At 41.5% G+C, this 20,847-nt stretch overlaps 1 protein-coding gene and 1 long non-coding RNA gene across 8 annotated transcripts in view; one reads left to right on the top strand and one right to left on the bottom strand.

The window, feature by feature from the left end:
• The window catches only part of PBX1 (PBX homeobox 1), a 112,183-nt gene that overhangs the window by 57,128 nt on the left and 34,208 nt on the right, over positions 1-20,847 (top strand). The gene's annotated exons all lie outside the window — the stretch shown is intronic.
• The window catches only part of LOC142657859 (uncharacterized), a 29,769-nt gene continuing 29,339 nt past the window's right edge, over positions 20,418-20,847 (bottom strand). For all 3 annotated transcript variants that reach the window (XR_012849991.1, XR_012849993.1, XR_012849992.1), the window contains one exon: positions 20,418-20,735. This is a non-coding gene — a long non-coding RNA (uncharacterized LOC142657859). The remainder of the gene's footprint in view (positions 20,736-20,847) is intronic.

The following is a 20,847-nucleotide window of genomic DNA, read 5'->3' as shown; positions in this document are numbered from 1 at the left end:
GGCTGTTCTTGCTTTTGTGGTTAATTAAATTAACTCTATTTGCCGATGAATGTCTCATGTCTGTGGCTATCTTGTAAGTTTCTGCGACCAATTTCATAATATATTGTGATTAACGGTTTCACCACACGCCAATGTTAGGTGAATGTCTGTAAAACCCACAAATGACCAACTGAATCCCAACTAAGGGCCTGTAAACATCAGCATTCGGTTTCCGTTGATGGGTTCCGTCAAACCTTTCCATCGGAGAAACTCCTCAATGGAAAGGCAAACGACTACGCTATGAACTCCGCCAAAAAAACAGAAACCTTACGGAACGGAGACAAACAGAAATCATTAGCAACGGAATCATTACCATTGAAATCAATGGTAGTGTAAACGGAAGCTTTGGTTTCTGTTTGCCTTTCCGTTGAGGAGTTCCTCTGACGGAATCAATCAACAGAAACCGAACGCTGATGTGGACGCACCCTGAATAAAATATCGGGATCTGTTGACCAGTATCTGATGTCCATAATTACCATAAGGTCCTAGGTGTTCTGACCAATGTATCTCCAGTCCAAGATTTTAGGTAAAGTTGTTCGATATCGTGGCTTTGTAAAGGAAGATAGACGTTTTGGAATAATTTCTTGACATCAGGCAAAGAGAATTTCCACCATTTGGATCCCAGCTTTGTGGAAAGTGTCACGCGCACAGTAGGAGGTGTGAAAATTGGGTTTAGTTTCCAAATAACCAGCTGATGCATAAAATTGGATGTAACTGAGAGGATTTTGAATCATAGAAAACGCTACTAAATTGTCACAAGTGGCTTAACCACCAAACATACTTATCTTCTATATCCTAGTAGGTTTGTTGAAGGTGAACAATACATGGGTGTTCAGATAGCTGTTACTCCGTAACATTTAACATGTCTTTGGCTGCTAGTGCCTGCGTCACACTAATGCCTTGGGGAGTGTAAAAATTGACAACAGCCTAATTAGCCAAAGGCCACAATTTAATTAACTTTGTATCTAGGGAAACCTTGCTTCTAATTTGAATTGTTCTTTACCTGGATTATAGAAGCCTCTGTCTATTTAACTTGGGCAAAAAAAAAGGAATGTAAAATGCCCCACACTGTATTCTGTATTGCATGCCCCCCCCCAAATAATAATAATAAATATAATGAAAACTGAGAAGAAAAGGGAACAAGGTGTTCATATTGTTCAATTAAAGATGTCCCCTGTCCCCAATGGGCAAAACACTGTTTGTGCAGATATCATATGTCCCAGATAGCTGTGAGCCAGAATCATTTGCCATGTTTTAAAATGATTTTGACAAATATCTGATGCTTTAATTATAGGAAAATGGTTGATTAAAATATGGCACGATTTATTGTTTTATATTGGGGTGTTTTTTTTTTCATTTTTTGTTTTTTTTCTTGTTGGTTGTGAATTGGAAAACCTTTTAATGATAAAAGCTATCTGATTAAAAAAAAAAAAAATGGCCCGATTTTTATCAGGAGTGAATATTTCTTGACTTACAAAAACATCACCTTGTGCAAAATGTTAACGTGTTGGGGTTGGTAGATATAGGCACCATTATAGTAATAGAGAGAATTCTTGCCTGGCACAACTGGACATAGATTAGATTGTGAGTAGAAGGTTGTGGAATGGTAGTCCCTAGGATCATTTATTGGTCATAAGTATCACATTAGATCTGCACCCCTACAGCTCCATCAAGTGTAGCTTCTCCACTCCATCTTGGTCACCATCTTCAGTACTTTCTTTTTCCAATTAGAGATCGGGAAAACTCAAGATGTTCAATTAGAACATTCGCACAAGTTCTTGTGCCCTTTTATTAACCCCTTTTGTTCAACTAATTTTGTTACTGCTTTCGAGTGTTTTAATGGTTTAATAAAGCAACTTTAAATGGTTTGCCATTAAATTGTGGACATTGCAGCCCATTTTCCTGAGTAGTTTATTATGGTTTATGTAGTTTGCCTACTTGTGGTATATTGCTGGTTGTCACTTGTGTGTCACAAATGTTGATTGGTATTTTTGGGGAACATTTATTTTTTATTTTTTTTAGTTGTTTACACTGTTTTTTGGTTTGCAATTTTGTTAAACCAGGTCTCCATTGGGGTTTTCTCTGGGATTCTGGTTTGTAACACATTACGCTATAGCTATGGTGTTTTTATGACCCTTTTCTTCCATAGACTTTAATGGGGGGCGAATTGTTATATAGACCATAACCATAAAGAAAACTACATGGGGAAAATGTGTACGGTTTCTTTAAAAACAGACAAAACAATGACGTAATGTGCCGTATTCGAGCATGCCTGGATGATGGTAATCCGGCTAGCTTAGTCAGACCTTGAAGACGGTGAAACAGAGTAGCACAGCATAGCGGGAACAGACTTCAGCGGCATCATGCAGACTTGATGGAGAGAGTTTTGCAATGCCCAGAAGTAATTTGGCTGCCATAAGGAACAGTGAATGACTGGGTTCGTTATTGAGTTGACAGGCTATTCTGGGTGGGGGGGCGGGGTGGAGTCTAGAAAATTCCCCCCGTCATTTACCCTTAAACCCTGCAAGGAGGTATGTACATTGCCTGTCGCGGTACCCAAGATTGTACTTTTCAATAAATGGGCAGACTGCAGATGGCAGGTGTAAACCGTTCCATGGCCAAACAGATCCGAGTCAATCACGGGCAGGCAACGCCGAGTCTACTAATAAGAATCGGCAGCAAAGTAAAGGTCTGGCCAGAGCTCGGTACACAGAAGTCATATCAAGCCATGTCAAGACAAAAGCCGTGTCGAACACCAGAAAATCACCGGGAAATCTAGCAACAAATGGCAGGAAACTAACCCCCATTGATGATCACCAAGCACTGCAAAAATGGATTGATTTCCCTTTAAAGTCCAGGAGAAGCGAGGTTGCTCTGTGCCAGGTCCCGATCCTGCGGCTGACGCCGTGTAGCACAAACAGAGGCAAGCCGTGGCGTCCTGTCATCATGGTGACGCCACTATTCCAGATGAGCCGCAGCAGCTCGGGTTGGCCCGCGGCTGACACCTTTTATAATGTTACAGGTGCATTATGCCTTGGTAAAGTCTTTCTTTTTAGGGATTTAAAAAAGTAATACGTGAAATGTCCTGCTAAGTAACTATGGTTTAATGTGTATTTTTATTTAAGAGTTTGTGCTGACTTATTCCGGTCAGATCGATCACAAATGCACAGTAGTAGGGTTCTGTTTTTACTGGCGTCAGTGAAGAAAGGAAGGCACAAGGGCAGTTATGCTGTATTTATTTCCCTCCCTGCTTGTCTTGCTGATAACTCACAGTAAAGTGGGGAGGGGAGGGCCGGTAGTGGGGGTGCAAACTGCTGACAGCACAGAGGTGTCATGTGAGAGGAATTGACACTGGCCAAGGGGTCTTGTGGGGAATATGATAATAACAATAAAAGAGATATATCGCTCCCCCGCCACAGCCATTCAAACCTTTTTACAGTCAGTTCAAACATATAAAACTTTATTGCTCCTGCGGATAACGGGAAGACTTGGAGGCAGCGTAGAATCTCGGGGCTGGCTGGATACGCTCGCTCTTATAGCTCTGTAGTGGCATTTTAAACTTTATTGAACAAGACTTTTAGAATTGAAGGAAGTATATAAAACCGTAAATTTATTAGATTCTGTTCTCGCCTGCCCCCCCCCCCCCTCTCTCTCTCTCTCAAGCTCTTCTCTGAAAAGTGGTTGGTTTATCAGCGCTCAGATCCCACAGCCGCCTGTTACTGAAGTGCTGACATTTTGGGTTCTTGAGTTAATGTGAAAGGAGGTGACAGACATTCCATTAGAGTCAAAGCTGTTTAAAGGGATCATGTAGCATTTACAACTAAACTATGGCAAAGATCCGGAATGAGCGAGGCGTGAATCATATTGAACTGTTTTATTTACATGTCTGTTGTATATGGATGATGTTTTTTCCGCATAGTAATAACGTCTTGGTGTAATCTTCATACCAATGGCTGATGACGTATCCAAGAGAGAAAAAAAAAAAAAAGTATTTTCTGATGTATTAATTAGACGTGTCAGAAAATCATTTTGCTGGAGATTACCAGCCCATTCCCATCAACTTTGATGGCCATTTTACATGGGTATTTCTGTTTCCTGGAATCGCGATGATACAGAAATGGTCATTGATTGTCCATGGAGACCTGGTCATATAATCCAATCACCTCTCAGAAAATAAAGTAACCAAATAAGAATTAAGCTCCTATACATTCTGGGATAAGCATATTGCGTATTTTTTTTTCTAAGCTCTCTGCCAGTAACTTCTACCAACAATTATTATTTCTAAAGCCGAGATGGTATAACCTGTGAGGTTGAACAAGAAGTAACATGTTCTTGGAGTCTCTGTGTTGACCTCTAAGGCCCTGTTCACAGGGAGGAATTTTCAGGCATAGAAAAACGGCCTCCAAATTCCTTCAGACGTTTTGAGGCAGATTTTGACCTGCCTGCACTTTTCTTGCCGCGGTTTTCGCAAAAAATGTAGTGGAACAAAAGAAAGTTTTCTGCCTCCCATTGATTTTAATGGGAGGTCAGAGGTGGAACCGCGGCAAGAAAGAACATGGCATCAATGGGAGGCGGCTTCGGCTGTTTTTTACTGCTGATTCTGACACGGTTTCCATGTCAAAATCACAGCCAAAAAACTGTATGGGAACTGGCCCTTATTGCGTTTAACCCAGCTTTAATATTGACTTCGCTGATCTGACTTTTATCCATGTACCGATCGCTAGCCTGACCTTACCTACTTGTAATAACTATTATTAATAAAAAAAACTGTTAAAAAATGGGCTTTTTGGTCAATATCACAATATATTGTCTATACAGATTAGATTAAGATCAGCCATGATGTAGCCATTAACATGTCAGACTGAACAGGGATATCATGGCACCTAATAAAAAACAAAATGTCAATCACTCTGATCATACGTTTTAGTTTTAGCCTACAACCTGCCCCCCAAAAAAATCTAACATGACTGATCACCTTTTCAACGGCCATCAGATACTTTTATCTAATATGCATTTAGGGTCCGAGCACATCACCCTATTACAGTCTTGTGTAGGAGCTGTATAACTAGAGCCAAGGACCGGATTGGATCCAGCCCTATTCGATCAGGAAACACATTCCCAAAGCCTGATCAGCTAAAAGGTTTTTCTGATCCCACAGAATGTGTATATATGTATAACGTTAACTACATGTGATGGCCATTCACAAGTCAATTTGCCCCTAATCGGAACACTGTCTGTTAAAGGGGCACACATTGCAAGTTATCTGCAACATTTGGAATAAAAATTGGTTGTATGAGCATTGTTATGCATCTATTTTCTGAGCTGATCAAAGGTTATGGTCATACCGTTCAGTGGCAAACAATAATAGTTTATAGAAAATCCTCATCTTTAAAGGCCCTATTACATGGGCCAATGATTGGGAATGTGAGCGTTCATATAATCTGCTCATTTATGCAGCATTAAATATTGTCATTGTTGGCCGCACATCTCCATGTGTAAACAGGGAGATGTGGTGCCGATATGATACAAATGTATGGGGACGACCGATTGTAGTAATGATCGTTCATTTTCATACGTAACCAAGCACTGCTCCTTGTGAATGGCGCAAACTAGCACAGATCAAAAAGCTGTCTTGTTGATCGGAGTTCGTCTTCGCGGGCCGTGTAATAGGACCCTAACCGATCGCAATAAATTGTTTTAGGAACATACACAACCATAAATAACAATCCTATTTTCTGGATGTTTCATTCACAACTATTGTCTATGGTTTGCTTTATGAACAGAAACGCTCCAGGAAAAAGGGAAAAAACAATACTGTTCTGCCTAGTGCGTTGCCTGAAGGAATGGGTTTTGGTGTTCTTTGAAACTTCTGCTCTGCCCCCCTAAGGCCCTGCACTAGGCATAACACCAATTATCAGTTTTTCTAGGAGTGTTCCTTTAAGTGTTTGCTTATCTGTTATGAGAACATATTGTGACCATTTTGCTTTAATTTTAATAGCTCTTTTCGCTGATTGAAGTGGTTTGGGAGAATAGTCTCCTCTCTTCTGATCTTGACTTGGCATATTGTTGGATATTATGTTTATTATCCTGATATATATATATATATATTTATTAGATAGATATGCATTGTTTTCCTAGGTTTGCATCACAGCTATCTGTACCTTTTCTCCACATGCCTCCATTCATCTATTTTTCCCATTCCGACGCCTGCTGTCCCCCCACAGAGCGTCATGTGCCACCTGGACCTATAAAGGCATGTGGCACACACTGAGAGATGGATGTTGGTCTAATGTAATTCAGTGTCTTGTTAGAAATGATCCGGCTGTCCTACTTCCCTGCACATGGTACCTAGTTCAGTTTCCATAAGGGCAATATGTTCCACTTGTTAGGTGGTGGCTGCCGGCTCATTGGTTTAAGAGTAAACAACGTGTTTTATGGCAGTTCTTGCTGGTAACGAAACGGTTAATGATGGTTATTGCCTTCAACTTATTAATATTCCCGTCTCCGTGTGTCCTGGGCTGACGCTCTGTCTCCTGGTCGGGTGAAAATCATTTCCCTGCCCAATTCCCTCCCGAGATTTATTTGTCTGACCCACACAGGAGCTAGAGCAAGGGAACAAAACAGAGAGAGAGGTTGGCGAAGCAGGAAACATGAACGGAATAGCAAAGAGGCTGATGGCACCGTAGAGCGACTTGTACCGTGGACTTTCCGTCTCTCTCCGTGTAAAGAGAAGAGCAGGAGGGAGATTGTCTAGGGCAGAGGAAAAGTCAGTATGTGTTGAATGTTTCATGAGGTGGAGATTCTCATTGCAGCTCCTCTGACAGTGAGCTCAGAATACAGATTATACAATGGCTTTGCCTGTGACGTCCTCACCAATCTATATACTCCTTTGTTTGTCTCGGTTCACCCATTTGTTTATGTGCTTCTGTAATCCAAGCAAAGGACGGGCCCTCCCTGCTTTCCTTCTGCTGTAGTGTCTTTCCACAGCACATAAATTATCCGTCTTCCCCATGTTTTATGATATAAACATTAGTCCACAGCAAACACTTGTGCGCTGTAGGTTGCCCAGTGGGAGTTTTAAAATGGCGACCTCATTTTTCAGTGAAGGAGAATTGGCTGCTCCATGTGGTCCCCTGCTTCTCTCTGGCATCCTCAATCATTATTCTCTCCTCTGTCCATAGTTCCGCTCAATATCTCCAGCCCCTGAGCTAATTTCCCATCCATAAACCTGCTGAATTACTCCCGGGAAGCTGTGAGTGGAGGCCTCTCTGCTGCTTCTCAAGGCTTGGATTCCCATTCACCCGGCGGACACAATTACTGCAAACATTTACGGTGGCGGGCACTGATTCCTAACCATTCCAGAGTGCGACCACTTATTCATTTATCACAGGGAATGGGAAGACAGAAGACAAAAAAATGGATTACCAATAGAATGGTAGTATTTAAAAGCAGTGGTGAAAGAAAAAAAAAAAAAATATTACAACCTTAGTGTGACTGCAAAGTGTTGTAGCAAAGGAATGCTGAATGTAATAGACGGAGTAGCCTGTGTGAGACACGCAAACAGCAAGATTATTCGTTACAAATTTCACCTTTTGATAAACCATAGCTTAATAGTCAGCAAATGGAAAATATACCACCCATGCAATGTGTTCAAGTGAGTTAATTTTTACTCTGTGCAGTGTAAAATAAAGATAGACATGGAACCTGTCAGCAAGTTGCTGTTGATCGATCTGTTATTTGTATTGTGTTACTTTTTAGGGCCTCTTCACATCAACGTCGGCCTTTCGTATATCTGTTCCATCAGAGGAACCGATGAACGGGAAGACAAAGTATCGTTTCCGTTTGCAATACCATTGATTTCATTGGTGTTTTTTTGGTTTGTTTGTCTCCCTTCCGCTATGGAGTCTTGCTGCTTTACTAGGACCTGCCGACATGGTCATGTGACCTGCAGGTCTTTCAACAGTAACAAGAACTGCAAAGATAAGGTCATCTGACCCTTATGTCTGCATGTCCTTTTGCAGGACATAAACAATGCAGTTCACAGTTTGCAGCAAAAACGTGACAAAACTATGGACCCCCGGGAGTCTCTGGTACCGGACTGCCCCCAAACGCACCTATGATGATCCGACACTGGATATATAGATATAGTAAGATAGATAACATAAGATGCACCATTGAAAATGGATGATAAACACAGCTCCCCTCCCTGCTTAACCCCTTAAGGACACAGCCTGTTTTGGCCTTATGGAGCAGGTCAATTATTTTAGTGGTAACATTTGATGATACACCCAAATTTTGCGAAATTTTGCAAAAATTCTTATAATACAGATATTAATACCACACAAAATAGTTACTAGATAACATTTACCATATGTCTACTTTTATGTTGGCACTGTTTTTTTAAAGTCCTTTTTATTTTTCTAGGGCGTTACCACTGATATACCATTTTAGTGCACAATATGTTGATGAAGCGCCATTTAGATTTTGGAGTGCGGATTTGCTTGATGGAATTTGTGTTTTGGGATTTTACTGGTGTTTCAGTTTATAATCTGGGGGCATATGTAAGCTGTGCAGAGTACATGAGGGTATAATAATGCGGTAAACACGTAATAATCCACAGATATGTGGCCAGTGTCGCACCGATAAATGGTGCCTGATCTCCCCTTTTTGGAACACACTTCGCATTTTGTGTCCTATTCTGAGAGACAGAACTTTTTTTATTTTTTCGCCAATAGAGCTGTGTGGGGGCTTATTTTTTGCGGGACAATCTGTAATTTTCGTTGGTAGGGTGACCACAAACAATCCTGGCATTTTAAAAAAAAAATTCTGTGTACACTTTATGCTGCAGGTCGATACGATGACGGCGATACCATATGTATATAGTTATTTTTATTTTTTTTAATGTTTTAGAGGCGTTTGCACAATGAAATCCCTTTTTTTATTTTTATTTTTTTATATTTTTTAATCTTTTTTGCTTTTTGTGTTGCCATATTCTGAGAACCTTAAACTTTTTTTTTATTTTTTCGTCAAAGCTGTGGGTGGCTTTTGCGGGACGGGCTGTAGCTTTTATTGGTACAATTTTGGGGTACATGTGACTTTTTAATCACTTTTTATTCTATGGTTTGGGAGGGGTAGTGACCAAAAAATAGCTGTTTATGGAAAAAAAATTATTTGATCTTTTTGTGGTGTTCACCATGCAGGAAAAATAACTTGATATTTTTGTAGTTTGACTCGTTATGGATGCGGCGATACCAAATATTGCATACCTCTTCTTTTTTTATCTTTTTTTCATTTTTTTCCCCTATAATGCTTATTATGGAAAAAAAGGCAGTTATTATTATTTTTAACTTGAAGCTTTTATTTTTATACTCTTGTATAATATTATTTCCTTTTTTTTTTTTTTTTTCCCCCAATATATATATATTTTTTTGTACCACTAGGGGACTTGAAGCCCTGATCCTATTCTAATACACTGCACTACCTACATAGTGCAGTGTATTAGAGCTGTCCATTCTGCACTAACAGCAAGCCTTTTAAGTTCCAACTCCTGGCAGGGCCTAATAGGCTTCAGTACTTGGCAGACCAAGAGGCTATTGTTAGGCCTTCGGTTGCCATAGCAACGATCGGCACCCTCCGCAATCTGCTAGTAACCACCTAGATGCAGCGGTCGCTTTTGACCGCTGCATCTAGGGTTAATCGGCCGGATCGGAGGCTAGCTCCGGTTCAAGCCATTAGAGCAGGGTGTCTGCTATAACATACAGCTGACACCCGCAGCCGATGTCGCAGGCTCAGCTTCTGAGCCTGCTCCATCTTCTTGGCCCTGACAGCAAGCCTTTTAGGCCATGCTTTCGGATGGGGCTTAAAAGGTTTCTGTGCTTTTCAGACCAGAAGGCCATTATTAGGCCTCCTGTTGTCATAGCAACCATAGGCACCCCTGTGATAGTGTCACGGGTGTGATGATCGTTTTTTTGACTGCGGCATCTAAGGGGTTAGTTGGCCGGATCAGAGGCTAGCTCCGGTTCTGGCCTTACTCCAGGGTGTCAACTGTAATATGCTGCTGACACCTGCTAGTGATGGCGCAGGCTCAGCTTCTGAGCACGCTCCCTCACTGCCGCATACAGTTATGTGCTGTTGAGTTAAGTACCTAACTGTAGAGACTTAACTGTACGTGGCACGTAGTTAAAGGGTTGATGACCCATGTACTGAGCATGCCTAGAAGATTCTCCCATAGAAGTCAATGGGCTCGCTCAAGACTACTGTTTCCTATGGTCAATATGGCTGCAGTAAAGCATATCTCCAAATGCTGTTAAAAGCAGCTCAGGCAAAATGGCTGCCCTCATAATCCCGGACAGAAAATAGAAAAGAAAAATCTACAATGAAAAAACACAAATTGATTAGAAAATTAGATGGTTTCACTATTGGTTTTGATTTTTAAAATAAAAGTATATAAAAACAAACCTTTCCTTTTTAATCGGATCAGAGTAGCCATGCACCTATGTCACTAGAAACCGCTTTTAAAGGTGCACAAGCCATGATGAGAATTGAAACAAGAAAAGCTATAAAAAAAGATCTCCGCAACTAACCTTCTTAAAGGGATCCTGTCTTCAACATCTTACCTGTCAAACTCGCCTGACCCCTCAATGGCCGCAGCTGTCCAGAGTTCGTTCCTGTTCTCTTCTTTCCTGAAGTCCTCCTCTGTCAGTAAATGTAGTCGTTTAAACTCTTCCCGCCTTTTATGGTAATTAGTTTTCCCTCGGGGACTCAGCTTATTAACCCCGCCCACCGCCGTCACCTGTCCGGCCCTGACTGGCTAAGGAGCTGTCAATCAAAAAGAAGGAGGTGGAGTCCACTCTGAGACGCTGGAGGAATGAAAATCTGACTCTTTTCAGATGAAGATTTGACTCTTTTCTGCTCATTTGCATACAGGGTGGGACCACTGGAAAACGGAATACTAAAGCTACAGAGCTTACTTAGAACATATTTATAGCTTAGATGACAATGATTTTTCACCCACTTTCACCAGGTATTGCTGGCTTTATAGCTAAAATGCTGGTGACAGGTTCCCTTTAATGGTTTCCAAGGAGCAAAATATTTTTTTTACATTGCACAAGTACAGCATCTCAAAAAGCATAAGGAAGGTAAATTACAAAGATGCTAGACATTTGTTGACTACTTGGCTAATGTTGGTCAAAGTTGGAGTTTCACTTTGGATTTGGTCATTTCTATATCTGAAAATGTTCTGCAAAAAGCCTAAACAGAATTTTTATTGCTGAATATTTCATAGGGTTTGTGTAGTAATTTAAGAAAGGAAATGCAGCCATAGATTTCCGTATACTCTTTAAGGTGTACTGTTAATATTTCGGTGACCGCTTATATTGTATTCGATGCATCGTGTGTGCCACTGGCAGCATTTACCATAGATAAATGCAAAATGCTTCTGCAAAGCCAATATGGCGTGACCCTGCTCATTGTGAAATGGGAATTCTAACATCCACATTGTCGCCCCGGTGCCGATACTGGCTGGATTATTGTGTCACCGGGACCCTGATAAGAGCTGTTTATAACCTTGGCGCAGACCATGGCCTAATCAGACAGCAGCACATTTCCAGCTAGCGGCTGATAAGAAGTCACTCTTATCGCTAGCACAGAGGCAGCATCAGAACAGCATTATTATGTGGAGATGCCCCGGTCCCTTCATCCAACCCCTTCTCCAGCTCCAGGGAGATCTTCCAAACATCATCAATCTGCTGGGACAGATGGGCTGTGAGAGGATAGACCCATTCACAGCAGAAATGTATCGCCTGCATAAAACGTGCATAACATTGACCCTGGACCAAAAGGGGTCACATGAGAATAGATTGCACAATATTGCATTAACCTGCTGCTGATTCACCGGCCATGGTTATTTATATAATATGCTCTAAATATTACACGTCACAGCTTATGTTGCAGTACTGATACATTACATTTTACTGAAACGCATCCTGTAATAGTATAATGTACAGCAACTGATACAAAGGCCAATAATAAAAATGGATTATTGTAATACTCTTAGGCTGTGTTCACACTGAGTTTTTTGCAGGAGGAAAATTCTGCCTCAAAATTCAGTTTGGGATGTTGAGGCAGATTTTGACCTTCCTGTACGGCGTTTGCCGCGATTTGCAAAAATTTAGCTACAATGTTCTGGGCCCTGTTATAAAAGATATACCTGGGCCCATTTTACATGCGACAACATTGCATTGCACCGTATCTTAACTTCACACTATACAGAGTCTAATAGACTTCCTCTGCATACTCTGAACATGGCTGTGTTTGGCATCATGCACATGGCCCTGCCACCATATGGTGCTTTGGTACAGCACTGTATAACAGAAATATTTTTCTTCTGGCTAGGTATTATGACCAGCGGGTTGTGGGCCCACTGGGCTACTCCATCAGTTTGGCTTAGGGCCACCTCTAAGGGCGTTATCTAAGTAGATAACGGTCTTCACATGGTAACTCCTGTACAGGGATCTGGTCTTCGCTGCTGAGAGGCTACCAGGTTGCTGCCTCTTGAGGTGGTCCGAGCAGAGTAGCTGCTGGCCAAGAGGACAAGGAACAGGCATTGGCAGATGGTGCCTTGATGGGTGGAAATTTCAGGCTGAACACCGACAGTAGGAGTCAAACTGACAGCGGGCAGCTGGAAGGAAGCGGACAGCGACTTGCTAGACACAGACAGGTAGCTGGATACTGGCTGACAACAGGCAGCAATAGCGGACTGGAAACAGGCTGGCAGCAGATCACTGGATATTGGCTGACAGCAGTAGCGGACTGGACTTGGATGCACACAGGAAATTGCGCAGGATACAACTAGGTTGTTCCAATGTTGCTCAGGCACCAGGTGGATAGTGGAGGTGCCTTAAATACTCCTGGGGCAACAGGGATTGTATGGGTGAATTTTGATTTTCAATGGCGCTTTAAGAGACCGCTGCAAGCAGAGGACACCAGCAGACTTTGGCAGGCTAGGGGAGGGAAAGGCCGCCGGAAGAGGTACGAGACCCAGCGGCAGGAGGCACTGCTGGCGTTAGGACTAGTCCACACATGGCGTAAATACTTCAAATTTTCTGCAAAGTAAAATGTTGCAGAAAATCCACAGCATAATACAGCAGCGTTTTTTTTAAGCTGCAGCATGTCAATTGTGGGTGCGGAATCGCCGGTAATTTGTTGCGGGTTTTCCCCATTGAATGCAATGAGCATCTAAAACCTGCAACAAACCGTCAAGTGTTGCGACTTTTGCGGCGGAATCACAGAGGTTACGTAGCAAAAATCGCAACTTAGAAAGAAAAAAAAAATACCTACTTAGGCCCAATGCACACGACCGTGCCCGCAATCACGGCCCGTGATTGCGGGCACGGCCGGCCGCTGACTGACAGCCGCATTTTCGGGCCGTGCTCCCATACAAAGTATGGGAGCACGGCCCGCAAAATGCGAAAGAACGGACATGTTCCATAATTCCCGGAACATTTCCACGGCACTGACACCCTTCCGTAGTGCTACGGAAAGGTGTCAGTGTTCAATGAAAGTGAATGGCTCAGTTTTTGCGGACCGCAATTGCGGTCCGCAAAAACTGAGTTTTTTTGCTGTCCTGTGCATGGGGCCTTATATCTGATGTTCTGCAGGCTGGCCTCCTGGGATGACATTTAATCCCATGTGACCGTTGCGCTAAATCACAGGCTTTAGCGGCTGTCACATGGGATGAAAGGTCATCCCAGGCGCCGGCCCTCTGGCGTCATCTAGGCCGGCCTTCTGGGATGACCTTTAATCCCATGTGACCATAAAGCTGTCAATCCTGGTTCAGATCTAATGCGGGTCCTTCACTTCAGTTTGGATTCACAGTAGGGAGTTTAGGACTGTAGACTATGGTCATTGCCCAATATTTTTCTCTCCTTTCGTAGAATTCCAGAGAAATTGTAAGTTTGTTTGATTATGACAATAGGTTTGGTCCTTCTACAGTGACCGTAGATGGAAACCTTTCTAATATATATTTTATAAATGTTTATAAGTGGTGTACATGTATTTTGTGTTGCATTGCTGACTAGACACGTTTTTGGTAGGGACTCCTGTCACGAATGTCGATTGACTATTGACTGCTTCGTTTGCTTGCTTGGCAAGTTGGGCATGTTTTATGATGAAACCTCCTTGGCGTGGCATATTCATGGCTACGTATATTTATTCGAGTCTGGATATTCTTATAGAGATTTATATTGCTTTGCTAATTATTGCCTTAGTTGCCAACTAATTATTTTCACTTGAAATGAGCAATTAAAATTAGTAAGTAATTACATTTTGCGTGTAGTTAGCATGTATGTAAATCCCACTCTGGAGACACTTAAAGACAACTGCCGTTAATGTGTCATTATCAGACGTAATGCTGTTATGTAGTCTCAGCTGTAATCCGCACAGTGACAATTTTAGGCCTCAACTTGGACCCTACTTATTAGATCTTTACCACAATAAAAAAAAATACAAGGTCCAGAGTGGCTTGAAGGTCTTACATTTTAATTTCAAGCATTACATGTGCTATTCAGTCTACAATCGATGCGCTATTGTAGTAAACTATTCGACTGTCGCTTTTATTTTCTGTTGAGGATTTTTTTTAGGGCGTATTTGAACAAGACTTGTGGCTTTATCCTCAAGGAGAATATCTAAAACGATACAAGGTTGGTATGATAACATCACTTAAGATGGCTTTACGTGCTGCGATCATCCATACTATTAGACTAGTTACGACCGTCTCTTTCCTGCGTCGCAGCGTTTAAAAGTGCCAATGCGACTGATCCAGGTGGTCGTAATAGTAAATCTTCTGGCATGCTAAAAAATTTTGATTGGAAATTCAGAATATTGCGGTGTGTGTGTGTGTGTGTGTGTGTGTGTGTGTGTGTGTGTGTGTGTGTGTGTGTGTGTGTGTGTGTGTGTGTGTGTGTGTGTGTGTGTGTGTGTGTGTGTGTGTGTGTGTGTGTGTGTGTGTGTGTATATATATAATCGTTCGATGGTCTTGACAAGGAACCTGTTGGGGTGAGTCTTAGACTGCATAGCTCTGACCACTATGTTTGAATAAAATGTTTAGGTAAGGCTGGCCATAGAACTAAAATGTGGCCATGATATGACCTACAAGTGTTTATATAATTTTTTTTTTTTAAATAGGAATGCTAATTGGGAAGATGACATAAAGAAAAAGTTCTTTCCTTGGTAAAAAAAAAAATATTTTTGCCACGAAAAATAATTTTTACAGTGCTCATTTTGCATTACCCCATATTTTTATTTGGACGATAAACAAAAATACTACAATAATGTTTACCGCTATTGAGAAAGCAATGTTTTAAGGCGGTATTGATGTGTTCGACCAGTGGAGCAGATTTCCATTTTTTAGTACCATGGACACAGGTTTTCAATGTGGTTTTCATCCACGTGGCTTCTACAGATGAAGCACATGGTTTTAGCGTGTTTCACCTGTACATGCTATGCCACCCTAACCTGTGGCACACTACTGCTGCTACGTGTGTGGGCAGTCTTAACCTATGAAGTTCTATCCCTTGTTTTTCCATTCCTTGATGTCTTTATTTGTTGTTTTTGTGACTTTTTTTTTATATTTTGATATTAAAGAAAAAAATGAAGTCCATCAGTCATAACCTATTTTCTTACTTTGTTGATCCAGAAGTGAAATATCAAATCCTGTAAGGTAGGGATAGGCAGCAATAATAAACCCCCGGACCATTGACACACACAAACCTTTATAGCGTTGTAAAATGTGTATATGCACTTTATTGGGCTGTAAAACCTCTGATGTAAAGTATATATTTGAATAATGTTTATTTCACTCAGAAGAATATTTGCCGGCAGTCACAGGAGAAATAAGATTGGACAACTCCTCTGTAGATCTGTGCTGGGGAAACCCATACTCGTGAACTCTGCCACTGACATTTTACTAAGAAAATGAGTGTAAAGTGTACAGGTTCTCACGTTGCTACCGCCATTATTATAGCCATAGCCTCCCACCCCATTATGGCCTCTCCAACCAGAACAATAACATTGGCATCTCTTTCTGCTGCGCTCTTCTAAATCGCTGGGTCGTGATAAATGCAGAAGCTGAGCCAAGAGCCAAGCCTTCTACAGTAATGGAATTTTTTTTTCCGATGGTTGGATTGTATTTTTTTCCTACTTTTAAGTAGGTGAAGTAATTATGACTGGGACAAAGGGAACTTCTGTGGAGCCACATGGTCTATGTATTTGGCTCATTGGTTTTTTAGTAATTGTTTTTCACCGCCTGTATATGAGATCCATTGGTGTCCCCAATAACTTACATGGTAACCCACCATTCATTTTTTCTCCTAGTCATCTTTTGAAATGTCCGGATGTGATTTGTGTAATGAGTATCTGTGGCTGCATATCGAGTGAGAGCTGCGTCTTCTTCAGGCTCTGACCTTTTCACAGCTTGTTATAATCAGACGTTGTTGTGTCAGTAACGCCTCCTCACGGGATGTCTTCTACTTTAATTGTTCTACTACCCTGAGGCTGGGATTAAAGGGACTATTCATTCCACACCTCACATCCCAGGAGTCTATACACGCGTACTGTATTCTCCAAAAGATACACACAATAAAAGCATCAGTGACACTTTTAACTTCAGCACTCCAATAGATTGCTAGCTTCTCTGCCTTTTGGCTTGGATGACTTTAATATGCTGTGACATAGTCTTGCTTAATAAAATGGGTCATTGCACAAGGTCACAGCAATTCTAGGGTCTCACATGACATCTGTCATTCGGGGCTATGGTGGTCTCTGAAGGGGGACGTGGCAAATGCAGATATTTAACATATTTATGGGTTGTGGGCACATACTGGAGATAGCACTCGCCTGACCCGGGTCAATTCACAAGAACAAATCGGATATATGATTGTCTATACCGGAGCGGAACGATTGTATGTCCACAAAGCTCCTCCAGGGGCAGTATAAAGACTGCTCGTCCAGATTCGGGATGACTAGCAACCCGACGGCAAGTTGTTTAAGTTAGCCGGTCTCCTTACTTAAGACTTGTGTGAAGGAATAAGCGTAATAGGAGCATATTGTGTTATTGAGGCCTGTACTGGGTATTCTCTGCCAGGGAGATAATCTGATTATTGCTCTCACTATTTAATGCCGATCTGGGAGGCAGCTGGTGATGTTTTAATGAAGCTGGAATTGTATAGTCGGCAGCGCAGGATAATCAGAAGCTGCAGAGTCAGAATCAAATTAATAATTCATGTCATTAAAGTGTGTAATTAATTCGAACAGTCCAGATGAGGGAAAACCTTTTCAGCTTTAGAAATGTATCCCGAGGGTTTGGAGAGATGTGCCAGGCGGACACACAGTCTGTGCAGGGGTGGGGGTGTCTGGTGGTAAAAACACTAGCCCGGGTCCTTTTGTTCTGGACGTTATTTCATAGATGGAACATTCCTTCAGTTTACAGGAACTACTCCTCTGTTCACCTCTAGGAGCACTGTCCAGTGTCCTTTCATTTGTCCTCTATGTGGAATTGTGAAGCTGACGGCACGTAGCTGTGACAGTGGTCGCTACTCTGCGTAACGTCTCGCTGTGTGTCTCTGAACCTTTGGGGTTAGACGAACGACTGACTGACTGATTTTCCTGTACATTCATTTTTGACTGTAGTTGGGGAATTGCCGTGTGAAGGTTTGATGATGAATCATTAAACAATGATGTCATAACGCTAAGCATTACAGATGCAGTATACATATGATTTAGATTGTATGGTGCGTGTGTGTATATAGATACTATAGTGGTAAGGAGCTTCAAGTTACACTTTTAGTATTCTGCAGCTCCTGACACTAGGACTATTGTTTTTTCCAAATCTTGATATTTGGAATTTCTGCTGAGCCACCAGCTGCGCCAGTTATCATCACACTTGAGTCATAAAATGGCCTCGGAGGAAACGGTGGCCTTGTTGCCCCCCAAGCAACCAATCTGTGTTCGGTTTTATTTATTTTTTAAACTGAACTGGCAAATAAAATGAGCTCTGATTGGTTGATACCAGACTATTTTTGTTCCTGGGACATTTTTGATACATGATGCCATTTGTGTTTGGGGAATTTTGGGATTCCATTTGTATGATGTATTTGTCTTTCTTGTATAAATATTTTTGCGTACCTGTCAAATGATATATGTATGATCCTCCTCACAAGGAAACCTGCTTTGCCGTACTTTCTGCCAGCTCCTCCTTAGTTCTCCTGATTCATATCTTCCTAGGCCTCCCTTCCAGCATCTCAACTGATATCCCCTCCTCACCTAGCCTTTAGCATCCATGCCATTCAGAAACCCTCATCTGCTCCAGATGTGGCTTAATTTACTGCGACTCTACTAATTACTGTAATTAAGGATTAATTACTGTTAATTACTTTCACATAAACTCAACGCCAGTCAAAAGTGCATAGCCTTGTGAAGCTGCCACACACGTACATACAAACACATGATGCTGCATATTACCCATAGCAATAGAGAGGGTTCCGGCAGCTGGGACACGGTGTCACTTTACTGTCACCTCGACTTGTCTTGTGCAGTGACTGGTAACAAGAAGGCCTCCCCCAGTGTCTCCACTCAAATGCCAGGAAACTACCTTTGCTAACAAGATGATTGGCATTAAAGAGCCTACACAAAAACACAGGGCGCTCTATGGTGGCATGGGTGAGATTTCAATACAACCTCTACATCTGTATCGATCTCTTGCAAAAAAAGTTAGAAAAAATGATTTGTTTAATATATATATATATATATGTATTAGTAGTGTTAAATACAAATAATTTTTTATAATTCTTTTGTGTTGGGGGTTATAGAAAACAAAAGTTGTATTGTTGTGTACTACAATAGATGTACCTTTTTAAAATATATATATATATTGTTTAAAGAACTCTTTATATATACATCATTATATATATATTTTTATTTAAATAACTCTTATACAGTACCTATTATTTTTGCTCAATGTGGTGGGAACTCCAATGTTCTTCAATGCGCTCTCCTTTGAAACTTCAGGTCCTGTTACGGCACATTGCTATGGTTGGAGATCACTGCCCGCAGCCATCAGCAATGGAAAACGTAACTTTGTCAGAAGTATGTTTTTGTGTGTTTTATACAGTTTTTTTTATTTTTTGTTTTTTGTGCTGATGGCTGTGTACAGTCATATCGTCACTAAACAAACAAGCAGCAACAATTGCAGAGAGAGGATGAAGCATTGCCCTCTCTTTCCATAGATTTCTTGTTTAAAATACCCAACTGGACAGAGGAGGGTGGCATCTGGTTAGTCCGGTTGGCTTAATTTTATTGTAACAATGTTCTTCTTGGTGTAGTAGTATTCATAACCTATTCATGCGTCTAAGGTTTTTGTCAGCAGATTGCACTAATATCAACGGCCTCCACCAAGAATCTTGTGTCCAAGGTGAAGGGTAAATCCATCAGACAGGTTGTATTTTAACCCATCCCCTCCTAATTTTTTTTCTGAGATCAGCATCATCATATAAATAGAAGTTATATGCCCGTCAAACGTTATTTAGTGGTCCATGGGTGTTAGACGTTTGCTGATCAATTGGCTATGGCCGGATTATAACTGACTACACGGTTAGAAGTCTTGCCTACGAAAAATGAAAGGGTTTAGGTAATTGTGAAGTGGTTTTCCAACATATTTTTACAATATCAGGAACTTTGAGGTTATTGGAAGTACTTGATATCGCCTCATGGTCACCTTAAAAATAAAATTGGGGACATGACAGGAGATTATCTTTTTTGATGATCTTTCTCCAAAACCTTTTTTGATGATGACCATGTGAATATTGTGTAGCGCACTGTAAGGTGACATTATATGTTTAGCCTCTGCACCGCGTATCTGGAATTCCGAGCCTGCTAGTGGCGAGTTTTGTTGGATGTGAAACCTACTGTAAGGATATAACCTTGGAGACTTCATCGGTTCCTTATTAATATATTTCCACGATTCTGTCCACCGATCAGATACGTGTATAAGCCACGATCGCTCTGTGATACTTAGCCGAGCACATCACAGAAGGTTTGTCTTCTTTCTGTCTTCCACCGCTATTCCCGCTCCATCTTTCTTTCTGTTTTTCCGTCTTTCCCCTCCTCTTTTATCTCCCTGCTAATCCCCCATCTCCCTCCCTCTTCCTTCTCCTCTGGCTGGATATTTTCCCAGCAGACGCCAGTAATACAGTATGTAGAGCTGTGCCCCAGCTCTCAGCATGCAGCAGACCAAATTATTCTCATGTATTCATGAAAAGCTGCCACCGATCCGTCCCTAACACAGAAATGGCCTTTGTTAGTGTTTCTCAAGTGGATTGGCACAGAGAGCGACCCATGCAATTTGGCTTCAAAAGAAAGAAAAGATTTAACCGCGTCACCTCAAGGAAATTTTATTCCTAACACGCAAAAAATACAGATATAGCAATTTGCCTAAATTGCTGGGCTTTTTTTTTTATTGTACAGTTTATGATTTTTTTTTTCTTCCCTTTTTGACACCAGCGTTAAGAGTTTCCTGCAGGCGGCGGCCGTTCTGTTCTGGTATGTTATTGTCTTCAGATCCACGAACGAAGGAATGGATGATGACAGGAACAGAGCGGTGATACGGTTTGGGGGGGTGGGCATCATTCCATCCATTAAAGGACCTGTTTTTAAAATAAAACAAAGAACCAGACAAAACGCGTGTGCATCTAGTGTGTGTGTGTGGTCTGCCCTATAGTAAAAGGAAAATCAACATTAGGAAATTTCTCGCATACA

This window comes from Rhinoderma darwinii, chromosome 7, assembly GCF_050947455.1.
Source record: "Rhinoderma darwinii isolate aRhiDar2 chromosome 7, aRhiDar2.hap1, whole genome shotgun sequence".
In the NCBI taxonomy this organism is placed as follows: Eukaryota; Metazoa; Chordata; class Amphibia; order Anura; family Rhinodermatidae; genus Rhinoderma; species Rhinoderma darwinii.
The sequence above is the reverse complement of the archived record's forward strand: the minus strand, read 5'-3'. Positions and strand labels throughout refer to the sequence as shown.